We start from the raw sequence: 24,497 nt of genomic DNA, 5'->3' as shown, positions 1-24,497 counted from the left end.
ACATGTTTGTAAAAACACAGGTGCTGCTGTCATGGGATGGGGTGGATGTTTAATGCATGTGTCGTGTCAATCTCGTCAGTCTTTACCTGTTTCTCTATGAGCTCACCTTCATGCATAATTAATGCAACACCACAATGCCTTTAAAGATTCACTGAACTGACAACATGACGTCTGAGTAATAAGTTCATGTGTATGTGCTGAAGATTAGTCTCTAAAACCATCCATATTCATGGGATTATAGTACAAACAATATTAATAAACATGAAAATCACATCTGTGAACTGCTGTGCTGTGCTGCACCATGGCTGTGAGAAATCTTATATACTTTCTAAAAACACTTTTAAAAGGTATTTTATTCAGTAAGGACACATTAAACTGAAAATGACGGTAAATATATTTATAATGTTACAAAATATTTATATATCAAATAAATGCTGTATGATCAAAGAATCCTGAAATGCAAAATATTACACAGCACAAGTGTGTTCAACACTGATAATAATCAGAAATGTTTCTTGAGCAGTAAATCAGCATATTTTCATGATTTCTGAAGATCACTGAAGACTGGAGGAATGATGCTGAAAATACAGCGGAGCATCACAGAAATAAATTACAGTTTAACGATATATTCACATGGAAACACTTATTTTAAATAGTAATTTCTTTAACAATTTCGGATCAAATAAAGGCAGCCTCGGTGAGCAGAAGATACTACTTTCAAAAACATTTTCATAATCTTTCAACAACATTAAACACAGCCAGTTACTGAAGATGTTACACATTTCTCGGTAACCTGACAAACATTTATTTTAAAGAAAAAGAGCAAAACACAAAAGTGTGCAATGATAAGAGAAACATATCAGGCCATAATAGACTCCAAACACAACTTATACATCAAACATAACACATGGATGGACAGAAGAGAGAAACAATGCTTACCAATTTATAATTGCCTTCTTGTGATCTCTCTCTCTCTCTCTCTCTCTCTCTCTGTGTGTGTGTGTGTGTGTGTGTGTGTTTGCAGCTGGTCTTACTTCATTCCTAATTAATCCAATCAATCATTTCACAGATTTAATTATGTCATGGATGCAAAAATGATTACAGAGTCAATGTGATAAGACAATCGCAGGCAACACACACACACACACACACACACAGAGAGAGAGAGAGCTTCTAGCTTGCTTTAATTGCTGCATTTCTATTTTTATTCTGGCATCTGTTTTGTTGATTCTTTAGTCTGCTTCAAGGAGACTAATACGAGCAGAGCTGGAAAGCTGTTTGTCATTTCTGTGCTTTCAGCTTCTAGTCGTTCTGGATCCCAGAGACAACCACTGAAAACTATTTTGTGTCTTTGAATTTTAAATTGTTAAATTGCTAGTAAATTTCACAAATTATTACAAAAAAATGACAGATTGGCAGACAGATTGAAACAATATAATACCTAACAACTTAAAAAAATCATCTTGCTGAGGAAACACCCTTGCATTTTTAAAATAAAATGTCATTTAGATTTGAATGCAGCAGTTTTCCCCTTGAGGATGTCATCATGCATGTGTGTGGCATGACGGATGATCTCATGTTCACGTTACAAACATGAAGCCCTGGAGAACAGCACAGACTCTGCTCTGACTACGATGGCAGCGGCAAGAAAAAATATCTATCTATCTATGTATATATATTTTTTTTGTTTATATAGCTCTGGTATCTTTCCATGATCGGCCACACAAGAAGGAATCTATGAAAGCATCACATATTTGCATGCAGTGCATTTGAATATTTCATGACAGTTGTCACATCTTGTTAAAATGTTTAAGGGTTCATCTTGATTTATTAATGCAGAACGTCAAGGTCCTGTTTTGTTTTTAAAAAGTGGCAAGAAAAGCAGAAGAATTGAGCGACTCACTTCTTTCCACATGTTTTACTCGGCTCCGACAGGATACAGCGCTTTATTGAACTTGAAATAAACTGCAAGCAATCCACACCTTCAGGCTTTAGATGTTCAATGACACCTGGCCTGAATCTGTGCTTAGCTTAAAAGATGTCAGATATTGTCAGATTCGGACAAATTAAACTGCTCTGGAAGAAATAAAACCAGCTTTTTTTGTATTCATTTGTAATTGTATTCACTTTGCTAAGCATAAAACCAGAAAATAAATAAATAAATCTACCAAAGGGGAAATATTTTTTTTAAAAAATAAATTCAAAGAAAAAAGGAGTATTTTTCTTACCTGAATATCAATTATTTTTCTCTTGTTTTAAGCATAACTCACTTAATTCTGATAAATATTAAAGCTTATGGTATGTAATTTTACTTCTAAAGTAAATCTTATTGATATAAAATGTTTAAATATTTTTACTGGAAAATGTAAAAAAACAGAGGAAGAAATGTGTATTTTGTTTGTTGCATTGATTTATCAGAAAAACTTAAAACCACAGGTTTGTACAGACACGAAGATGAGTGAATTATGACAAAATGTTCATTTTTGAATTGGAAGAATTAAAAAAAAAATGATATGAAATGTGGCATCCATCCTTCCTTCAATCAAACATGATTCAGTACAAGAAACACCCACAGATTATTTGAGAATAATGTTCCTTTGCAATCAATACGGATGCACAAGAACCATTAAAAGGACCAAATATCATTAAAAATATTTTAAAATAAGAACCAGTTCTCAGTTCTAGACCTGTGGTCGAAGATCAAGCCGCTGTTACCTGCAGGTGCAAAAAGAACCTGAATGATCCTAAAAGATCAGCTGACCTCTATTAACCCCTAGCAGCCCTTACAGTCTCTCTATGACCCGTGATATATTGAGAAACAGACCCTCTTCTGTCTTCTGTCCTGGTTAAGGCTCAAGTTACATCACGACTAAATCACAAAGCTCACATCCACCCTCCAGGATCTCTTTGTTCTGGTCTGTAATTTGGCCTCCGGTGCCTGCAGATATCAGTCGAGTGGTTCCTGGCCTGCGGTGCGTTCAAATCCTGATACCCACAGGACAAGATCCAATAATACAACCCTTCCCGGCTGTGCCGATCCTGTCTCCTGTCATCTCTCTCACCCCACAGCTCAGATATCCTGATCAAGAACTTCTGTTTATGAGGTATAACGATTTTTGATTGAGGCCTAAGTTTAGGGTTGGTCAAATTTTTCATGCTTTTGAAAGACGTCTCTTCTGCTCACCAAGGCTGCAATTGTTAAATTAAAAATACAGTAAAAATTGCTAAATTGTATTAAAATTTAAAATAACTGTTTTCTTAGCGAATAAATGTTAAACTCTAATTTATTCCTGAGATCAAAGCTGTATTTTCTGCCTCATTCCTCCAGTCTTCAGTGTCACATGATCTCCAGAAATCATGAAAATATGATGATTTGCAGCTCAAGAAACATTTCTGACTATTATCAATGTTGAAAAGGAAACCATGATTTATTTAAAATATAAATAATTTGTAACATTATATATGACTTTTGATCAATTTGATGCATGCAAAAATCATATGGACCCATTTTATGCTGTAGGTCTTTATGCATGTGAATTAATAACATCTAAGTCTATCTTCTCAAATTTCCTTCGGATAAAGAATCGACAGCATTCTGAACACAAAAGAGGAAAATATCTGTTTACTCTGAAGAGATTGTACTGTAATCTCATTTTGAATGCATGTCAGTCTCTCACAGAAGATCGAGAATATTGCAGACAGGCGGGTTCAGATTAATAGTGGCTCTTGCATTTAAGAAAAAAGCAAACGGATGAGAGAGAGATGAAATGAAGAGCTGAAATGTTGTTGTTTGCTCTCTCCTGCTGTCTCTAAAGGGATTATATGTGATCACTACAAGCCCAGAGCAGACTGACTCCGGGTTAAGCTGGAAGACAAAACCAGAGGAGAATGAATCAGCATGCTGACAGAGACTATTAATGTGAAGCTAGTATTAATGCAAAACTATTTTTAACAGCATATACGACTATTCATCATTTCTAATTCCAAACCAGATGGCTCTTTTCTAAATTCAAAGTCAGATGGATAAACATCTGTCCCTCCAGAAGAGCCTTCAGTAAGCTTTGCACTCATCTATTGATTTATTTTTGAATTTCTTTCAGCATTTTTGATCAGAAAACACAACATGGATTCAAACCTATAGATGGGCCAGAACAGCTGTTAATATTTCTGGACCACATGCATTAAATATAATAATAAATAAATCAAAAGTAATGCAATAAAAATAATAATAATAAATGTTTTTTCAGAAGTTGATGTATCATGCATGCCACACTATGCATGAATTATTCATAGATATCTTGTTAAACTGGTTTATGAGAACGCATGGCTGCATGTAAAAAACAAAAACAAAAACAAACAAACATCTGATTGCAATTTTTCTGGAAATAATACAAAACAAACAAACAAATAAATAAATAAAATAATGATTGTGTTTTTAAATGTAATAAGGAAAACAGATTTGTTGTTTGTTGTAGGTCTGTTGTTTGTAGGGCAGCATAATTTGGAAACAATGTTGTTGTTATACATCAGTATAATACTAATTATTATTATTAGAAGTAGTATAGTGACAATATATATTTTATATGACTATAATAATAATAAATACTATTATTATTTTAAAGCCATAAAATATACTACTACTACTACTAATAATAATAAATAGCCATATAATAATAATTATTATGATTACCGTCACTAAAAACGAGCAGCACATTATTTATTTAATTAAATTGTAATCTTTGTGATTTCAGTTGTCGTTTTCCACAGTATGAACCAAGTCAAAGGATGAATATGATTGTTTGATAACTAATTTCAAATTGTTTCTGCAAAACAGCATTTCTATTCATGAATTTTTTTTTTTTTAAGAGTGCAACTTTTCAATATTCACAAAAGTGGGAATACCACAAGAGCACAGCATGCACATGGATTTCTCAGAAGTCTTTTTTAGGCTTAAAATGATGCAGGAATCACATGACATTGAGCCTCACTAAACGAGTCTAACACTAACAACACAAGAACTACAAGTGATGAAGACTCTGACTAATAACTGCATGAACTGACAGTGTCCTGCAGCATGCTTCATATAGACTGTACTGTAAGCATCTGTGAGCTCAGACCGCTGAGATATCAACCGAGCGCTGATTTCCAGGCCCTACAGAGATCACAGTACACTAAACGTGATGCTGGGCTTCCCTGCAATCGTCCCGCTGCATCTGATTCAATGCTGTTTAAAGGCCTCGACTGCATACGTGGCTGGCAGAAGAGATATGGGTCATCCTTCCCTCGCGGTCAATCCCATTTATCCAGTATCCCGAGAGCCTTTGTCCTTCTCGGCATCTTCCCGTGGCACAAACTCACTTGAAGACTTTCTAGCTAATAAAAACAATTACTGCTTCCAAATGATAATTGAAACCAGCAGCACGGTCACAGCTATTTTCAATTATCATAGCCCGGTTGATGCCATAAGGTGCACAGAGACACATTTATGACAATTATAGCGGTTCCTGTAAAGAGTGCGACTCGGTTGTTAAATCAGCACAAACCACAGTCTGCCTGAATCATTAATAATTATCATTAAATAGCAATTTCATATTCACCACACAGCGATTATCCAACAACGTGACTGTATAAACACTGACTCTTAATATGCATGAGCGAAAACTGAATTATTATTTTTATTATTAGCAGTGTTGGGAAGCTTTTGTTTTAAGTGTTTTATTTTTCAGAATTTTTTGAAGTTCAAAAGAGCAGCATTTTTTTTAAATAGGAATCTGCTGAAACATTATAAATGTCTTTACTGTCACATTTGATCAACTTTAGTTTTCCAGGAAGGGCCAAATGCAGATTAAATTACATTAAATAGAAATGAATAAAATTAGAAACACATTTAACTGTCAAAAAATAAAATAAAAATAAAATTAAATAAAAATTAAATACATAACTTAAAACTCCTATTTACTTTTTATTTAAAATAGACTTTGCCAAAATCATTCTCAGCGTTACATCAGCAACAGAGATTGTGTGTTTGATTATTGTCTCAGTTTAGTTGTGCACAATGCAATGGAATTACAAGGAATTAAGTCTAATAAATATATAAAAATATATATAGTTAAATGTATTAATTTTTTTTCTCCAGAAAACATGACATTATAGCTCATATAATTTTGCTTCTCAATTGAATGTAAAGAATGTTTAGATATTTTAGTGAAAAACAAAACCAAAAACCTGTTTAGAAAATTATCAGTTCCAGCGAACCATTGGCTAATATAATCAACTAAAACTAACTAAATAAATAAGTATATTTGCCAAGCAACATTCCTTATCTGACTTGATCTACAACAAAAACTAAAACAGAAATAAAAACTAATTATAACTTAATTTTTTTTTTTTTTTTACCAAAACTTTAAAATTAACATGAAAGCAGATAATGTGAAAATAAAATGCTATTCACAATATTAACAAACAATGGGTCTCATTCATGAAACATTCGTAAATATACGAGTAAATATCTGAGTGATTTACGCGTAAAGAGAACTTCCCGAAAACTCTTCTCCTGATTCACAAAAACTTTGTAAGCGTCAGATGTGATAGTGAAATGTGTGTGTGTGTGTGTTAATGAATTCCAATCAGTCATAAATCTCGCCTATTAAATCCGACTGACAACTATATATGAGCATCATATTATGACCCAAACGAAGGATTTCAACATGTCTTCTCAAAAGCGACTGAAAAAGAAACATTTCTCAGCTGCAGAAATTGAAGTTTTATTATCAGAAGTTCATTCAAAACGCCACATTTTATTTTCAAGCGTACTAGTGGCATATCAGGTCCTAAAAAGCTTGGCAGCATATTACAGATCCTATTACTGGCTCTCATAATAAAAGTTAAAAGAAAAACCGTATGTAATTAATATATATCATATTTTTTTCAAAATGCTGTGTAAATATGTACCCGATTAAGGTGAATTAAAATGCAGCCGTATTAATGAGCAAAACGTTCAGAAGTTAAACGCATTATTTACGCGTGGCTGGGAGCAGGTGTAGATTTATTTCGTACCAACTAACATTTGGAAAATACGAACGTTTTAATGAATCCAAAAATTTACGCCAAAACCACTTTACACGCGATTTACACAAAAATTCGTTCTGCTCGTGTTTCATGAATGAGACCCATTGATAGTAAAATAACACTGAAAAGAACTGACATTTTGTAGCTTTTTTGTGCATTTTCAATTATTCATGCAGCACAAAACCACACAATTTACCATTTCGTGATTATTTCCCACTCTTGATCCAACCTTGAATGAAACTTGCTGTTACTGTACCTTTAAGACTTCACACAGCTTAGCTGTCAGGGCGGGGCAAATTAGCTGAATACTGAATAGGTGTTGATATGCAAACGTGGCATATGCTAATATGCTCATGATTTCATAACCACCTTTTAGATTCATAAACTGTTTTTGATGCTTAGTTTTCATGAGTCTATTGTAAAGAGCAGTATTTTCTCTGAGGATTCAGCGAGCGTGTCTGTCCACACACACATCCACAGCAATTACAGTGTAACCCAGAGGACATCATTGTTCAGGAGCAGGTCTGCACACACAATATTCAGAGTCCCTCTGAAAAATGAAATGCAGCACCTGCATGTCTGACTGCTCGCTTTTAACAGAACAGTTCAGAAATAGCACATAAAAATCACATTTTCCTCATTATTTACTCATGCATATCCATATGACTTAGTTTCTTCTGCTAAACACAATTGATCATTGATCAATGGATGCTCTGCAGTGGATGGGTGCCGTCAGAATGAGAGTCCAAACAGCTGATAAAAACATCACATTAATCCACAGCAGTCCAGTTCATCAGTTAATGTCTAGAGAAGACAAAAGCTGCATGTTTGTAAGAAACTAAACCATTCTGAAGATTATTAGATTACTTGTATATTGTTTTTTATCAGCTGTTTGGACTCTCATTCTGACGGCACCCATTCACTGCAGAGGATATAGAGGATCATTTTTGGGTGAACAAACTGTACAACAATATGGGTGAATGTTTTTGGGTTAACAAAATGTATTTTCAAGACAAAATCAAGTCTTAATATGTATTTTTGCTTCAAGTGAAAGGAATTCTAAATAATAATAAAAAAAGTTTGTTTTCCATATAATGAAAGTGCATAGAGTCATAAGGACTACATGAAAGTAGTCCATAATAATAATAATAAAAAAGTAATAATATAAAAAAAAACAATGAAATAGAAAATGTCAAGATCGAAATAAATTATTTTTATTTTTCTGGGTGGACCTTTAAGGCTAGCATGGATTGTAAATGATGTATAAATATCCAAATATTTCCACCACCCTGGATGAAAGTAGTAAAAAATGTATTCATAGTAATTGTTTTAATTTCAAAGAGCCGTTTAGCTCTTTAAACAGAGTACCGTAGTCATCAAACAAAGATCAATGCTTCTCAGAAGCTGTGTCAATATTTCATTCAATAGCGGTGCTGTTGTTTTTGGCTGACTTCCATCCGTCTCTGCCAACTCTTAATCAGCCAAACTGCCTGTGGGTTCCCTTCAGCAGTGCTTATGATCTCCTAAATCAGTAATGTTGGAGAGGAAGAGAGGAACAGACCTCCATCTCTGGTCACGTGGCATCAGGAGGAAGGATGTTCGTCTGTCATGTTTAACAGCAGAAGTGACTGAGCAGAATAAAGCCCAGGATCAGCGGCAGCTCGCTGCGTGACTCAACAAACAGATCTATATACAGCACGACTGCACAATGACACATTCATAGTTGTTTTATCCATTGCATCTGAAATTTGTCTGTCAGCAAACCATGCTCCAGTATAGCTGTGTGAGATTAGCTTTGCATATTTATCCGTAACAAACAAAGACGTGCAAAAAGTGAAAATAAAGTAAACGTATACTGAGCATAAGGTAAATATTAACCAAACAATAAATTGAAAAAATAAAAAATCACACCCTACACACACCCAAATTCTGTCTCTACAGTATTTTAATATTGTAATAACATTTTCACTTGTTTTTAAAATTGTTTAGACTTAAATTCATTTATGTTCAGAATATAATATATAAAGTATTAATATTGCCATCTAAAATGCAAGGATTTTAGATCTTTCAAAAGGAAAACGACTAAATGACTAAATTAAGAATTTTATTTGTTTGTGGTTTCATTCAAAAAATGTGCATGCAAGTTTCCTTCAAAATGAACAAAATCAGTGAAACGCAAACTCAGAATACGTAGCAAACCTGCAATAATATATATGTTAAAAAGCACAAATATAATTTATGTAATTAATCCCGTTTTATTAATCAATGTCTTTGCTGCTGACTTTTGATGATATAAATTCAACCATATGAATTATCCAAAAATGACTGTAGATAAATATGACATTTTTGTTTCTTTCTCTCTCATTTTGTTGTGTGTGTGTGTGTTGAACTTTCTTCTCCTGTGTCATATTCTTCATGCAATCAAGAAAAGCAGCACAGCAGAAAGGTTTGTCTAAAACATCAGTTTACATTTCCTTGACCCCGATTCATTTCACTTTTGGTCTGAAAGGGCTTTAATATTTGCCAAAAATAGAACTTTTTATATGAAAAGCAAACAATCCAGTCCAGGACAGATGAGAAAAAGTAATAAAGGTAACGTAACATATTACTTTCTATAAAAAGCAACTAAGTAGTTACTTTTTTTTAAAGAGAGTAAGGCAATATTGCAATGCAAACATATCTTTCCCAGCACTTCCTGTTCTTGTACACAGTTATTTTAAATGGGACCCAGGGTAACATTAAAGGGATAAAAGCCATTTCATGGTCTAACACACCGCTGAACGTCCTCTTGAGGATCTCGGGTGTGTCTAAGACCCACATAAAGAGCCACAACATCTTCAGCCCAGAAGAGCTGTGAGAAGTGTCTCCTATCAGCGTCCGTGAGCATGAACTGATGGAGCTGATGATACGGCGTAATGTGAGGGAGTTTGGGCTCTGCTCAGCAGATTACTGATGAAAGCACCTCTGCCGTATTGAATAGTGCATGAATGGAATTAGTGCATTAATCCTGTTCATCCCCAGGCTCTCACATGCCCTACTTTACCAAAGAGAGCAAACCAGCCATTCGGTGCACTGTTCCCAGAACTATTAGGAGTTGTGAGGGAATGCTGGAAGAAAAGACTTACTATCGCTTAAGGAAAAAGCAATGTGATGGCCTCTATACCAAAATGATTCATACTTAAAATGTGATCACAATAATCAACAAGGAGACATATCCGCACAGATAAAGCACCATTTACAGGTGAAAAATTCCAAAACAGTTCTAAACGAAACGTGTGTGGATTTTGATGTGACAATGACAATGTAGGATGGACTTCTTCCACTGAAATGAGTGCTATTTTGGCCTCCATGGGCTTTTATAAATTTGAAATCAAAATGAGCTTCCCCTTCTGCTTTCGACATCTTCTTTCTTAATATATCTGTCTGCGAGCGCAGGCAATGCATCATTCTGCACTCCTCTGGTCTTTATTGTGAGCTCTGTACTTCTGCATCAAGTCTCCAGGGTTTTTCCACAATAGTGAGGGGTGTATCCTCAAAATCTGCCTCTGTCCCACATCTCTGGAGTTACAGCTGTGTTCTGCAGGCGTCCCGTGGGGCATGAACCAAGATGGAGTCTGAATCGGAGTGTGACTGAGTCTCATATTGTGTGTAATACAGCTGGCAACACTGCTAGGACTGACTGCAATCTAGATGCTGAAATTCAACAGGTGCTGGTCAAAAATATCACCAGCCTTGCACTTAGTCAGTCAGTGCAACGTTTTCATGAGAACATCTGAAATTAATAGAATGCATTGGCATACACATGTATTTTGGTGTGCAATAAAAAAAAAAAATATATTTATTTAAAAAATAACACCAGTGAACTGAGTAAAAAAATTACTAAAGTAGAAATTAGCAAAAAGCATTTATGCTAATCAATTTATCTACTCCAAATGGCTAAAACATCACATATTGCTTGATTTACGCTGGACAAAAAAAAATAAATAAAGAAAAAATAAAATTAAGAGGTATTTGCGACTTTATATCTTGCAATTCTGACTTTAAATGGTTAGTTCACCCAAAAATGAAAATTTGTCCATGTTTTTCTCAGCCTCAAAGAATCCTAGGTGCATGTGACTTTCTTCTTTCATGTGACGAATTTTCATTTTTGGGTGAACTAACCATTTAAGTCTTGCAATGCTGACTTCACATCTTGCAATTCTGAATTTACATCTCACAACTCTCACTTTACATCTTGCAACATCTTGCAATTCTGACAAAAAAACCCAAATTGTATTGTGAGATATATTATCACAATTACCTTTTTGGTTTTCTATATTCCATGGAATAAACAAGCTATCAAATCTTGATGCATGCACAAAATTGACAGATGACATTTCTTTTCTTTTTTTTCAAATGCTGTTTTAAAATCTGATGTATCTCTACTGAATTCAACATCAGATTTAGAGCAGTTACTGAGCAGATCCATCTTCTAATACAGTACAAACACATCAAAGACAACGATGCCAGTGCATTTAAAGAGATTAATGAGCGATGCATGCTTGAGTGTGCTTGAGACTGGTGATGATCTGCAGCTTGTGCTCTTCACAATGGATTTAAAGACTGAGCTCTAGAGAGAGAGCAGACCACATGTCCGCTCCTGCTGCCAGCCAATCCACATCCAACTGCTGCTGGAGTTTACCCTACACATGCTGACAGCTGACTCACACGCTTGATGAGAACGGAAGCAGTGCCAGCGTGACATTTACATTTGTGCACTTGGCAGGCGCTTTTATTCAGCGCGACCCCTGTTCAAGCATTACATTGTATCAAAACGTACATTCTCTGAGAATCAAACCCAGGACCATGACTTTGGTTTCACGTCTCCAGACATGATCTGGCACTGTTGAGGTACACATATTCAGATGCATTTCATCAAATTAGATGTGTTTATGCAATAAAGACAAAAGTATCAACAGCAGTTAATATGGCAATAACTCTGTAAATACCTTTTTATTGTCCTTCAAATTTTGTCTCATTAGTTCTTCTAATTTGAGTCTGTAGTGCTTGTAAAAAAACATAACTGCGTACATGCATATTACAGGGGCATTTTCTCCAATAAGAAGGCATTAATAAAAAATAAATAAAAAAATCTATAAAATAATGCATACATAAATGCATAAATATACAAACAAATAAATGCATAAAATAATGCATAAATAAATTGCATCAATCCCTCAGTCAGTCAATCAATCAGTCAAAAGTGCAGAAATACAATTAAATGTTTCCGAGTGAGGCTGCATCTCTCTTGTATCCAGTTATGCATAAATTAATGCATAAATTAATAAATGCATCTGCAGACAGAACTGTTATATACTGCATGACAGAGCAGCAGTCCGTCTGACGCACTGATAACCGTAGAGATGGACGGTGCTTCTCAGTGAGGACGGTCCATCAAACACACAAAGAAAGAGACAGGAGAGAATTCAACATGTTAGCCCTTAAAGTCACTGTCCCAGAGACTGAAACATACAGCTATTATAGTTTGATAGAGTAAAATCTGAGCAACACAGCCTCTCCATTAGTCATCTTACTGCAGCAAACAGACATTACTGTACAATAACTCGGATCAGTTGTTGAGAGGCGTGAGATGAGGATAATGCTGTTATTTCTACAACTGTCTGAATGAGCCCATGACAAAACACAAGGAGAAAATCATCCGTCTCAATCCATGCTGGAACATTCACTTCAGCTCTGGGCTTTTATTCTCCACAGTAGAAATCTATCACAGTATGAGTTTTATTTTACAGTAACTGAAGGTAAAAAATAATTGGATATTACAGTGCTTCATTTAATGTGATTGATTTCAGCGGTGTTATATATATATAAAAAAAAACTCTGAGATGTTAATATAGATTGATATATTGATATATATTAAATGTTTTTTTCTGTTCATTTTAATGTTCTGGAAAGCTTTAGTGATTTTCTTGTGTTTTTGACTTTTTTAATATATCTATATAGTTTTGATTAACGTTTATTTCATTTCTTGTTTTTTAGGCAGATGAAAACAAGTAAAACTAAAATTAGAAATGTTGCTCTGGAACAGTTTGTTTCAGTGAATGTTTACTTCATTTCATATAACATTTTGTTTAAAAATGGTTTAATAACCATGGATATCAGATTATTAATAACAAATTAATCTATTAAAAACAGTAAAATTGACATATTAAACTCTGGTTTTCAATTGTTTTTATTACACAGATCACCAAATACAGCATGAGTGAGCCCCATCATAAAATTGAGAAGGCAGCTATAAAGTGTATTTTATGTATAAAGAGTCAATTTTTAAAAAACAAAAAAAGATTAATCTTATTCATATTTATTTGAATCTTACTGTTTTTTTTGTAAATGTTTTTCTCAGCATTTTTCACAGACTCTTTGCATATACAAAATATATATCACAATATGGTTGCTACATTTTACCATCGCATAGTGTGTGTACATAGTGTTTCACACACACACACACGCACGCACACACACACACACACGCGCGCGCGCACACACACACACACAGACACTATGCGATGGTAAAAAAAATAAAAAATAAACACACACACAAACACAAACACAAACACACACACACACACACACACACACACATATATATATTTACACACACACACACACACACACACACACACATATATATTTACACACACACACACACACACACACACATAGTCCAGCAATACTAAAAATAAAAACATTACATCATCTAAGATGTTTGTTTATATACAAATCCCCAATACTACAGTGCTGCAGACTGTTGCTAGGGTATTGCTCTGCGGTTGCTAGGTGGTTTCTTACTGATTCAAGTCCATTCTCGTCTCTTTAATATTCTCCATGGAAATAATTAACTTATTAATTAATTAAATTATAACAGATGAATCGTTTAGCATGTGTCCAATCCGGTCTTCTCTGTAAGGCCTTTAAGATCCTGTAAATATTCTGCATGGAGAGATAGATATGAAATGCTGAATAACTACTATCGGCTAATGATATAAAAAAGCATGTGGTCATTTCTGAATAATCCTACACCTGGTATATGAGCAGTCCCGTCTGTGAAGTGTGTGGTGTGTTGGTCTCCTGGCTGCGGCTGTAATAAAGGTGAAGCGAGGGCTCACTCAGGGCAGCTCTGAGTTAATGGTGTTGCAATGTGCAGTCGGGTCTCTGTGGACTCCACTGATGTGATGCGCTGCGACTGACTCTCTCAGACACCGAGAGCTAAAGGTCAGTCTGTCAGCACTGTACTCACACAAATCATGCTTACAGTAGCACAGCCCCAATGCACACGCTATAATGCTGTGAGGTTAGTGATCCAACATAACCATTTATATCCATCATTTCAGCCAAGAAGATGCACCAACAATTGGTGCAGAAAAAAAAAATTGCAAGAGAATCTCACAAATAATTACAAAGATACCGCAGCGAACACATTGAATTAAACATGACATTTTGGCACAAATACAATTTAAATACAATGTAATTAAATGAATGAAATATTTGAAATTCATTTAAATATATATAATATGCAATTAATACATTAACTGAAGTAAATTCATTCACTTTAAAAACTTAAATGCATGCAATTTATCTGAAAGGGACTATGAATATTTTGTTAGTGACGTTAAATGGCACGTCCTGATTTTGCCGAGTTAGATGTGTTCCTAGGTCAACATATTTTGTTGACCCTGGAACAACATTTTACTCCAAAAATTTAATCTTGACCATATTTGTACACCTAAACCTAACCTTAACCATGAGTAATCCCTAAAATCAGAGGAAATTATACATTAATGACGCTGACGTACAAGCACCAAACAGTGAAGGTAAGCATAAACTGGTTCTTCAAATCTGATTGGTTAATCACAATGTTGTCAGGTTCAAAGTCAGGTTCTGCACGTTAAATGTCAAAGGCCAATTAAGCATATCAAACATCATTGCTAAGTCACATTGTGAATAATTGTGTGCTTTTATATACTACTGTAATTCTGGTATTTCAGTAACTGTTCTTGATTGGAGACGAAATAAAAAGATGATTGTTTATTGAGGGTTTGGGTCGAGTGTGGTCTTCAGGTCAGGTCAGGAAATCTGATTTATAGCCAATGCGTTGAAAGATCTCATAATATTAAGATTTATTTTTAATTTGATATGGCACTTAAAATGTTTCCAGTGTATCATAAACAATGTACTAGCTAAGATTAATTTGTCCCCAACATATGCTATTTTATTTAAAGGGAATCTCATAAAAATATATCAGAATAAACATCACACCTAAAACAAAAGGAATAATGTATTGCATATAAAAAAGAATCACAATCAGCAGAGTCTCCTTCATCTCTGTCCGTGTTCAACATCTGTTTCCTGTTTGATGCAAAGGTAATGAGATGAGGTTTCCCAGCAGTTACACGAGTGCAGACACAGACCTGTTTTAATGCCTTTATTGCTCACGCTGGCTGTTTAATTCTTCAATACTGACTGGAAAACTTAGATGAAGGAATGGAGAGTCAGTAGCAGAAACTGTGCAGAACAATCACACTAAACATCTGGATCTAAAGGTTTAGGGATTAGAACATTTAATGAAACTAAACTGCCAAATCTTTATAATTATCAGCAGTAATAGCTTTTATTTTTTATGTTTTCCTTTTAATTTTAGGTTCGTTTTTAGAAATGTCACGTAATTAAAAAAAAAAAAAGCAAAACAGCCCCAAATCTCAAAACTGAACAGTGCATGATGATTGTTTTGTCAGTAGATTTAATTTACAGTAAGAAAACTTGCTTTTCTTTTGAAGTTGGGGTGAAATTTAACTTATTCTTATTAGATTTATCAATCTGGTCTCTTGTTATTCTGCACTAAACCCAGTGCATGACATGAACTCAAACAATAATCTGATGCAAACAACAACAGTTAGTTGCTAGTTGCAATTGTTAAATACACCAAACATCATTCTCTCTCTATTTTAGCTCTCACAAGCATCTTCTAGATAGAACGACATTAGCTAGTACTTTAGCCACGTCTATTTATGTACCATTTAGGGGGCTAAAAGAGGGTTTTGTACTGTAGAATTACTGCCAGGTCAAAGGGGACAAACAAAGCCACATTCCCTGTGAGATTCACACACACACGGGAGCTTTATACTCCATCGGGACACACACACTCCTGCTTTTAAAATGGATAAAGAGGAGTGTGCTCTCGTGTGTGTGTGTGTGTGTGTGTGTGTGTTTGGCCGCAGGTCTCTGGACTGTGTCCCAGCTGTAGGGATTGAGGGAGCACCATTATGACAGATGTGAACCGAAAGTAGCTTCAGCCGAAGCTTTTGAGACTCATGCACTCAACAAAAACACCCTCCATTATCTGTATTAGAGCTGGCTGGGCTGTACGAAGTGTGTAGAAATGTTTCAACCGGTTGTGAATCACACTCCGTTCATACTGTGTTCAATGGGCTGCTTTACATTAGAAATAAGTGAAAGAATAACTCACATTATCTGTAATAATATTAGTTTCACGGTTGGAAAATTAGCATTTTTATTTGTTATGAATAATCTGATCTTTTGGCCATGATCCCGATAAAATAGGAATTAGCACATAATACATAAACCATTTTTTTCACTGAATTTCTAGCTCAAATTGATATTTTGATAAAGTATGAGCCTTTACCATGATATTAAATTACCCATATTGTGATATAAGGTATCGGCCAAACCACTTCCTCAACAGAGCATTAACTTTTAGCGCCATTCACTGAACATTTAATTCCCGAACTGCCACGATATGCACAACAACCTGATAAAACCTTGCTAGATTCATACTCATCTGTTCTGGATAAAACTGAACAAGCATTCAGAGCCGTTGACTAGACATTTCACTTTGAAAGTGTTGCAAAACATACAAATTTAACAATTTCCAATGAGTCTGAGTTGCATAATACAGCTATTTTTGAAGAATAAAATAATAATGTCCTGAAAGTCTATTTTTGTTTAATCCAGTGAATTAATAAGTATTTCATTAACTGCATTCTCTTTTAATTTGGATCTCGAAGGACAAACTGAAAGATCTGATAATTCACAACAAATTAAATCTGACAGTGCAAAACCAGCTTCATACTCTAAAACACTTGAGCTCAAAACATTATAAAACATATAGTTCAAACTCTGTTCAAGATTGGATGATGCACGTTCAAGGAGCTGATTTACACGCACATGTGACCATGCATTAGATTAATTTATATTCACGCCCCATCAAATTGAGTGTTTGGCCTGACAGTGTATTGACTGATTTATTTGCTTGTTTGCATATGTGTGTGTGTGTTGACAGGGCATGATTTAATAAGGCTTAGCATGCTGTATTTGTAACATCCACGTCCTCTAAATGACTGGCACGGTGTAGGCACATAAACATCACAGCAGAGGAAGCTTTAGTCAAATGAGTTCAGTCCCTCCGGCTCGACAGACGTCAAACACACGACAGCACTGAACTCACTGCAGGTTAAAGGAATAGTTCATCCAAAGATGAAGATTTGCTGAGAATTCACTCGCCCTCAGGCCGTCTAAGATGTAGATGAGTTTGTTTCATCATCAGAACCGATTTGGAGAAAAAGCATTCCATCGTTTGCTCACCAACGGATGTTCTGCAGTGAATGGGTGCCGTCAGAATGAGACAGCTGATAAAAACATCACAAGTAATCCTCAAAATTTTATTAGAGCCATTAAGAACAGTTTTGGCTTCTGTGCATATTTCTCTCCTGATTCAGACCAGACCACTTTTTCACTAGATGACAAAGTGTTATAATTGATAGAGGACTCACATTTTAGCCTGAAGCAACAGTTTGACGTTAAAAATGTCTTAATGTTGGATTTGCCTCTTAAAAACACAGCTTTTGGCTTCTCGAGATACTTATATTAATGTACAGGAGTGGTTTGGGGAGGTTGTGATGTTTTTATCGGCTGTTTGGACTCTCATTCTGACGGCACCCATTCACTGCAGAGCATGAAGAAGTGATCAAATGCCTCATTTCTCCAAATCTGATGGAGAAACAAACTCATCTTCATCTTTCATGGCCTGAGGATGAGCACATTTTCAGCATAATGTCATTTTTGGATGAACTCTGGGTAAACGTGTTCAAAAAGTTTGGAAAACAGGTTTATACAAATGTTGTATTTATTACTTTCGGACAGATTTGCCTCACAAATTTGAAACACGTTTTCCAATCAGTCAAGCTTTGGCTATTACAGAGGCCTTGCAACGATGGGAGAAAAGGGTGAACTCATATACATATTCATCAAACTGAAAAAGCAAACAGCCAAAATGGCAAATAGCAATTCTAGCTTGTAAACATCTGTGTACCATCATCTCTCACACACACACCTCCATCACAACATGCATATTTATCAATGATACGTTTATCAGCCAAAGGTCTGTTTGAAGGGCAACAGCACAGCTAAAACACTTCAAGGCTTCTATGCTAATGATCGTAATGGGAAAAGTGTATTAGCATCTTTTAAAACCATGTTCCCATGATTATAAATAAACCTCATTAGAACATCCTAGTTGCTAGGTCAAAAACTATGAACTTTAACAGGTGTAAATACAGAAATATATAAGAAAGAATACATGTAAAGAGATACTTTCGAACACAAAACAAGAAGCTGATGTTCTCTGTGAACTACTAAATCATTTTGAAATCTTCAAATTTTTCTATGCTTTCAGCACAACAGTGTTCTGATAATTAGAACAGGAATACATCTCTTATATCTCTTATGCTTGCAAAATATAGGTATACACAATCTGAAATATCTGATATCGATCATACTGATGCACGGTTACAGGACGCTTTGAGATCCGAATGCGATCGTCGTGTTCAGTCTGCTGTTTGCGCTCGCAGTGGAAATGGCCCCAAATGAATGTTTTAATTGAAGTTGTCCAGTCTAATTAGCACATAAATTGAGTTTGCTTCAGGAGCCATGAAAACACGGAGAGATGCAGAGGTGATGGCAGGCCAAGGGATAAGAAAAGCAGACATTTTACATACAAATGCTACTGAATAATGAGGGAATACTCATCTTGGAAGTACGCAGGAATCAGCGTGCTCTTAGCAAGTCAAGCGTATGTGTCCCTTTGACGTATTAAAGATGCTGTAAGCCATGTTCTTCTGGAGTAACACACATACTTGTCTCTACTAAATCTGTGACACAATCTGACCACAGGATGTTTAGCCAATCAGAAGACTTTGAGACGCTCTTCAGCTGTCAGTAATTTAGAAGTGAGCGTGGAGGGCGGGGCTTGGAGAGAGTGGGCGGGGTCTTCATCAGTGGGAAAGAGAAATTCATAATGTCTCTTACAGCACCTTTAATATTAAACAACAATAAATCTATACTGACTCCACTGTTATAAATGTTTCTGCTTTATTATGTACAATTCATCAGCACACGCTATAAAAAAACTAATTGGTTTAATAGTCTTTCTGGAAAAAAATCTATTAACTCTGTACTTAATAAAATAAATAACTTTATTAAATAATATCAGTTAATCAAGTATATATTAAAAAATTATTAATGTATTTATTGATATTGTATTTATTTGATTATTTGACTATTTATACCTCTGTTTAAAAGTTTTGGGTTGAAAAGTTTTTGTAATTATTATTATTATTTTTTATTTGATTTGAATAGCTTTTTTAAAGAAATCTAATGATCACCAGGGCTACTGTTTTCTCTTTAAATAAATTTTAAAATGTTATTTCTGTTTGTGGAAACCACAATACATTTTTATTAGGATTCTTTGATTAATATAAAGTGACAAAGTACTGAATTTATTTTAAAAATAGATGTTATAAATGTCTATACTGTTCATTTTGAAAGTGTGTGTGTATATATATATATATATATAATCATTTTTAAACTTTTGAATGGCAGTGTATTTGCTAAGCCGTCGGAAACGTGTCACATTACAGATGTTAAATGTGTTAGAGATGCTGTTCCAAGTCAATTTAAGGTTAAGCGCAGGTGCTTTATCTCTTTCAGGACATTACTCTCTCTGTGTGATGTCTTATCTCTCCTCAGCAGCTGGACTCAAAACTGGAGGCCGATGTTTTATCACAGGAAGAGTCCAAGGCCTCCAGGATTTCAGATATCTGTGCTTTGTTCAGTTAAGCTTGGATTCAATTAGGAGAACATGTCCGGAGAGCGTAAAGCAAACCTCGAATACAACGTGTGAATGAATGAGAGAATATATCAGAGAAACCATACGCTGAAAGAAATGAATGTGCTGGTGTTTTGTCATTCCATTAACACGCACTGTATGCAGGAAGGAGACGTGTCCGTGAACACTTAATGTTCCTCCGGGTTTCTCAGACGCTGACGTCTCTCTGCGTGACACCAGGATGTTATCTGACATCCCGACTGTCTGACGGAAAGTGAGTTTAACATGAAGCGAATAATTGATGGTTTATACAGGAATAAACGCACAATTATGTAAACACGCTCTGTAATAAATCTGTCAGATTAAGCATTTGAGGCTTCCTTGAAGACTTTTCGACTGTATGAGTGAGAGAGCGAGCGTGAATAAAGGGCCGGGCTTTTAAAGCTTTGGCTGGATTTGTTTCCAAAAAGCCTGCAGCAGATTAAAGCATGTTAATGTAATGCTGCGTGCACACACTGGACACACTGTTGTGTGTTTGGATGACTACAAAGACATGCGGCATATTTACTGAGAGGCTGTAATCGGCATTGAAACATCATTGAAATGCATGTCACTATTACATATTATAATACATCAATAACATAGTTTAAAAGACTGAGGTCTATACAATTTTGAATTTTTCTTCTGCTCAACAAGGCTGGATTTATTTGATCAAAAATACTGTTTTTAGAAAATATTTTTACAAATTTTTTCACATAGACCTGATAAACATTTTAGTTTTTTTTGATGAGTAGAAAGTTCAAAAGAACAGCATTTACTTGAAATATAATTGATTTGTAACAACATACAAGCATTTAATGTCACTAACAATCAATTTAATACATCCTTGCTGAATAAAAGTATTCATTTTAATATAAAAATATTCAAAATGTACCAAATTGAAGTTTTAATATTTTAAAATGACATCACTTAAATTAGTTACAAAACAAAATACAAAAAATAACAAATTATTTTTTATCAAATGATATTAATCACAATCAAATGCATATTAATATTTGCTAAGAAAAGTTCCTAAATTAAGATTCTTAGTAAAAAAAAATTATTGTGGCAGAAGTGTAAATATTGTTTGTTTAATCAAATTATCAAGAAGAAATCATTGAAAGAAAGAGCACAAAATCAGTATTTCAAGCTTACGTTCTTACTGCCGTTTAAATGGTTTTCCAGTTAAAGTCATTATACTTTTTATTCCAAGAAATATAACAACATATGACCTGAAGATTTAAGAAAGCAAAAGTTTAAAACAAGGTGTTTCTGTATGTTTAAATAAATCTCTGAGCTGTTTAAATGACTGTCTGACCATTAGATCGCACGCTGTTTTCCTGACCTTTTCCCTTTAAAGGTCAACGTTTCATTAGCTTGTTCGTTAAAGACTTTGAAGGCCGAGTCGATCAATGCGCCTCTAAGTGAAGGACAGACGCTCGGTCCAAAATACTCACACCTGTCAATATCAACCGCACCTTCTCTCCATCCGTAATTATTCAGCCAAGACAGACGTCCTGAACAAACTCTTTACAGACATTTTTATGAGAAGGTTGACACTTTAGATCAATGCAAAAAATAAAAAATAAAAAATACAAGATCGATGGGAAATCGAGTCCTGCTGAACACAATAAATAAATAAATAAAGCAGAGACAAAGTCCTCTTAAATACTCCTGTACAATCTTCACACATATTTTTCAAGGTCTTTATTATGTGCATCATAAATGAGATGTATTTAAGTCACTGTCTGTATGGATTGCATTTCAGTGTATTTTATCAATCAAATCAGAAGATCCAGAACAAATAGGAAGTTTTATTATTATTATTGCATATGATCAATTAAATGCATCCTTGCTGAATAAAAGTATTAACTTAAATATTTAAGTACTTAAAAAAAATCATATTGAATTTGATACTTTTTTTTTAACTAGTAATTTTAATAATTTTCTACTACATAATATAATTAGCTACAACCAACCAAACAAACAAAAAAAAAAAAAAATGCTTTGCATTTGTTTTACTATATATATATATATATATATATATATATATATATATATATATATATATATATATATATATATATATATATATATATATATATATATTTGTTATATATATATATTTGTTATATATATATATATATATATATATATATATATATATATATATATATATATATATATATATATATATATATATATAGTAAAACAAATGCAATGCAGAAAAAATATTGTTCATAATGAGTTGCATTTTATTATTACTATTATTTAATTTTTTATTAACAGATCCAAGCCATTACATTGTTGACCCAGAAACAAGTTTGTCTCAATTTTGTATTAACTTACTACCTTTAACAAATACATTTAAGCAAAAATCCCATATTCAATTTCAAAACCGTGCTTCCTCAATCAGCTCATATCTCCACACATTTATTACTCGACTGACTCAATTCACGGATCATGTGGTTGTTTAATTGACCAAAACATGAATCATCATTTGACAGGCATTTGATCAGAAATGTCACTGAGATGAAACAATTTAATTAGGACGCCAGACTTCAGCTTGCCATCGTCTGACTTCTGACAAATGAAAGAGGCAAATATCAAGCTGTTTAAAGGCTGATGCAGACAGCTACTTCAGAAGACCGGAGAATGTTTCTGTGCTTTATGCTTAGGTCGAGAGAGCACGCCATCAATGCATTTACATAATTAAAACAGATCAAAACAATAACGATCGCTATAGGATGTTTTGAAATGAGTCTGTAATTGCATGTCAGCTCTATCAAATAAACCAAATGAAGGGTTACGGAAACAGTCTGTGCTTTGATGAGCATTTCTCATAAATGACTTCATGCAGTAATTAGTGAGGTTGTTCCTAGAAATCATAAAGAAAAGAGCAAAAATACTGCAAAACATCCCAACAGACCATTAAACAGCACATCATATCTACGGTCTATTAACCCATGAGTGATTAGAGAACAGAAAGACTGAAAACACTTGTGGAGAGACTCTAAACATCACAAAACCATATGAGTTCGATCATATGCGCTTCAATCAGACACAATTCTATTAGGATACATAATCAATGCACAAAACCTCCATGGCCAAATTAACACACCAATACTGTAAAAATGATCGTAACAGTTTCTGACTCAAACCATAGTCATATTCCCTGCAAGCATAATATTGCATGCTTTTCAATGCATTTTAATATTTCAAAATAAGTTTTCTAATATATTACATTCCCACACTGCTATATTTTTTAATAAAATACGTTTCTCCCAAGCAGCAAGAAATGGCCTCATTATACTGTCACAAACAGTTACATATCAATGTCTTTTTCTTTGCTTCGATTTGATTTTGTGCAAAAATAATTTAGCTTTTTTTCCAGACAGGTGCATAAATCCAATTTGTTGCATTTACTATTTGAATTTATGCTTTTGTTCTATTTAATACTACAGTATCTCTATAACCCAGTCCTGCATCTTCACAAAACAATAATTAAGAAGATTTACATATAAAATTTGAAAAATCTTCATCATTGTTTAAGATATATATAAAAGCTTTAATGCACTTATCAAAATAACAAATGCATTCCTATCTCAAAAAAAAAAAAAAAAAAAATATATATATATATATATATATATATATATATATATATATACATATATATATATATATATATATATATATATATACACATATATATATATATATACATATATATACATATATATACATATATATATATATACATATATATACATATATATATATATACATATATATACATATATATATATATATACATATATACATATATATATATACATATACATATATATATATATATATACATATACATATACATATATATACATATATATATATATACATATATATATATATACATATATATATATATATATATATATATATATATATATATATATATATATATATATATATATATATATATAATTTAACTTACAATTTGTAAAGGAGTTGAAATATTCCGTTTAATGTCCAAGAACTTAATATTTACAACATTCATTAATAACATTATTATTAATATATTAATATATTAATAACATTAATATATTAACAACATTTTTGGATATATTAAATAAGCCACAGTTGCTGCAGAAAGCATCTGGATCATGTTTTGCAATTTCTTCTGTCACTGGCCATAATTATAACCTTGAAATAA

General features: G+C 33.7%; 1 protein-coding gene across 3 annotated transcripts in view; it reads right to left on the bottom strand.

Annotated features, from left to right (window-relative positions):
* The window catches only part of dlgap4b (discs, large (Drosophila) homolog-associated protein 4b), a 97,210-nt gene that overhangs the window by 36,154 nt on the left and 36,559 nt on the right, over positions 1–24,497 (bottom strand). The gene's annotated exons all lie outside the window — the stretch shown is intronic.

This window comes from Carassius auratus, chromosome 6, assembly GCF_003368295.1.
Source record: "Carassius auratus strain Wakin chromosome 6, ASM336829v1, whole genome shotgun sequence".
NCBI lineage: Eukaryota > Metazoa > Chordata > Actinopteri > Cypriniformes > Cyprinidae > Carassius > Carassius auratus.
The sequence above is the reverse complement of the archived record's forward strand: the minus strand, read 5'-3'. Positions and strand labels throughout refer to the sequence as shown.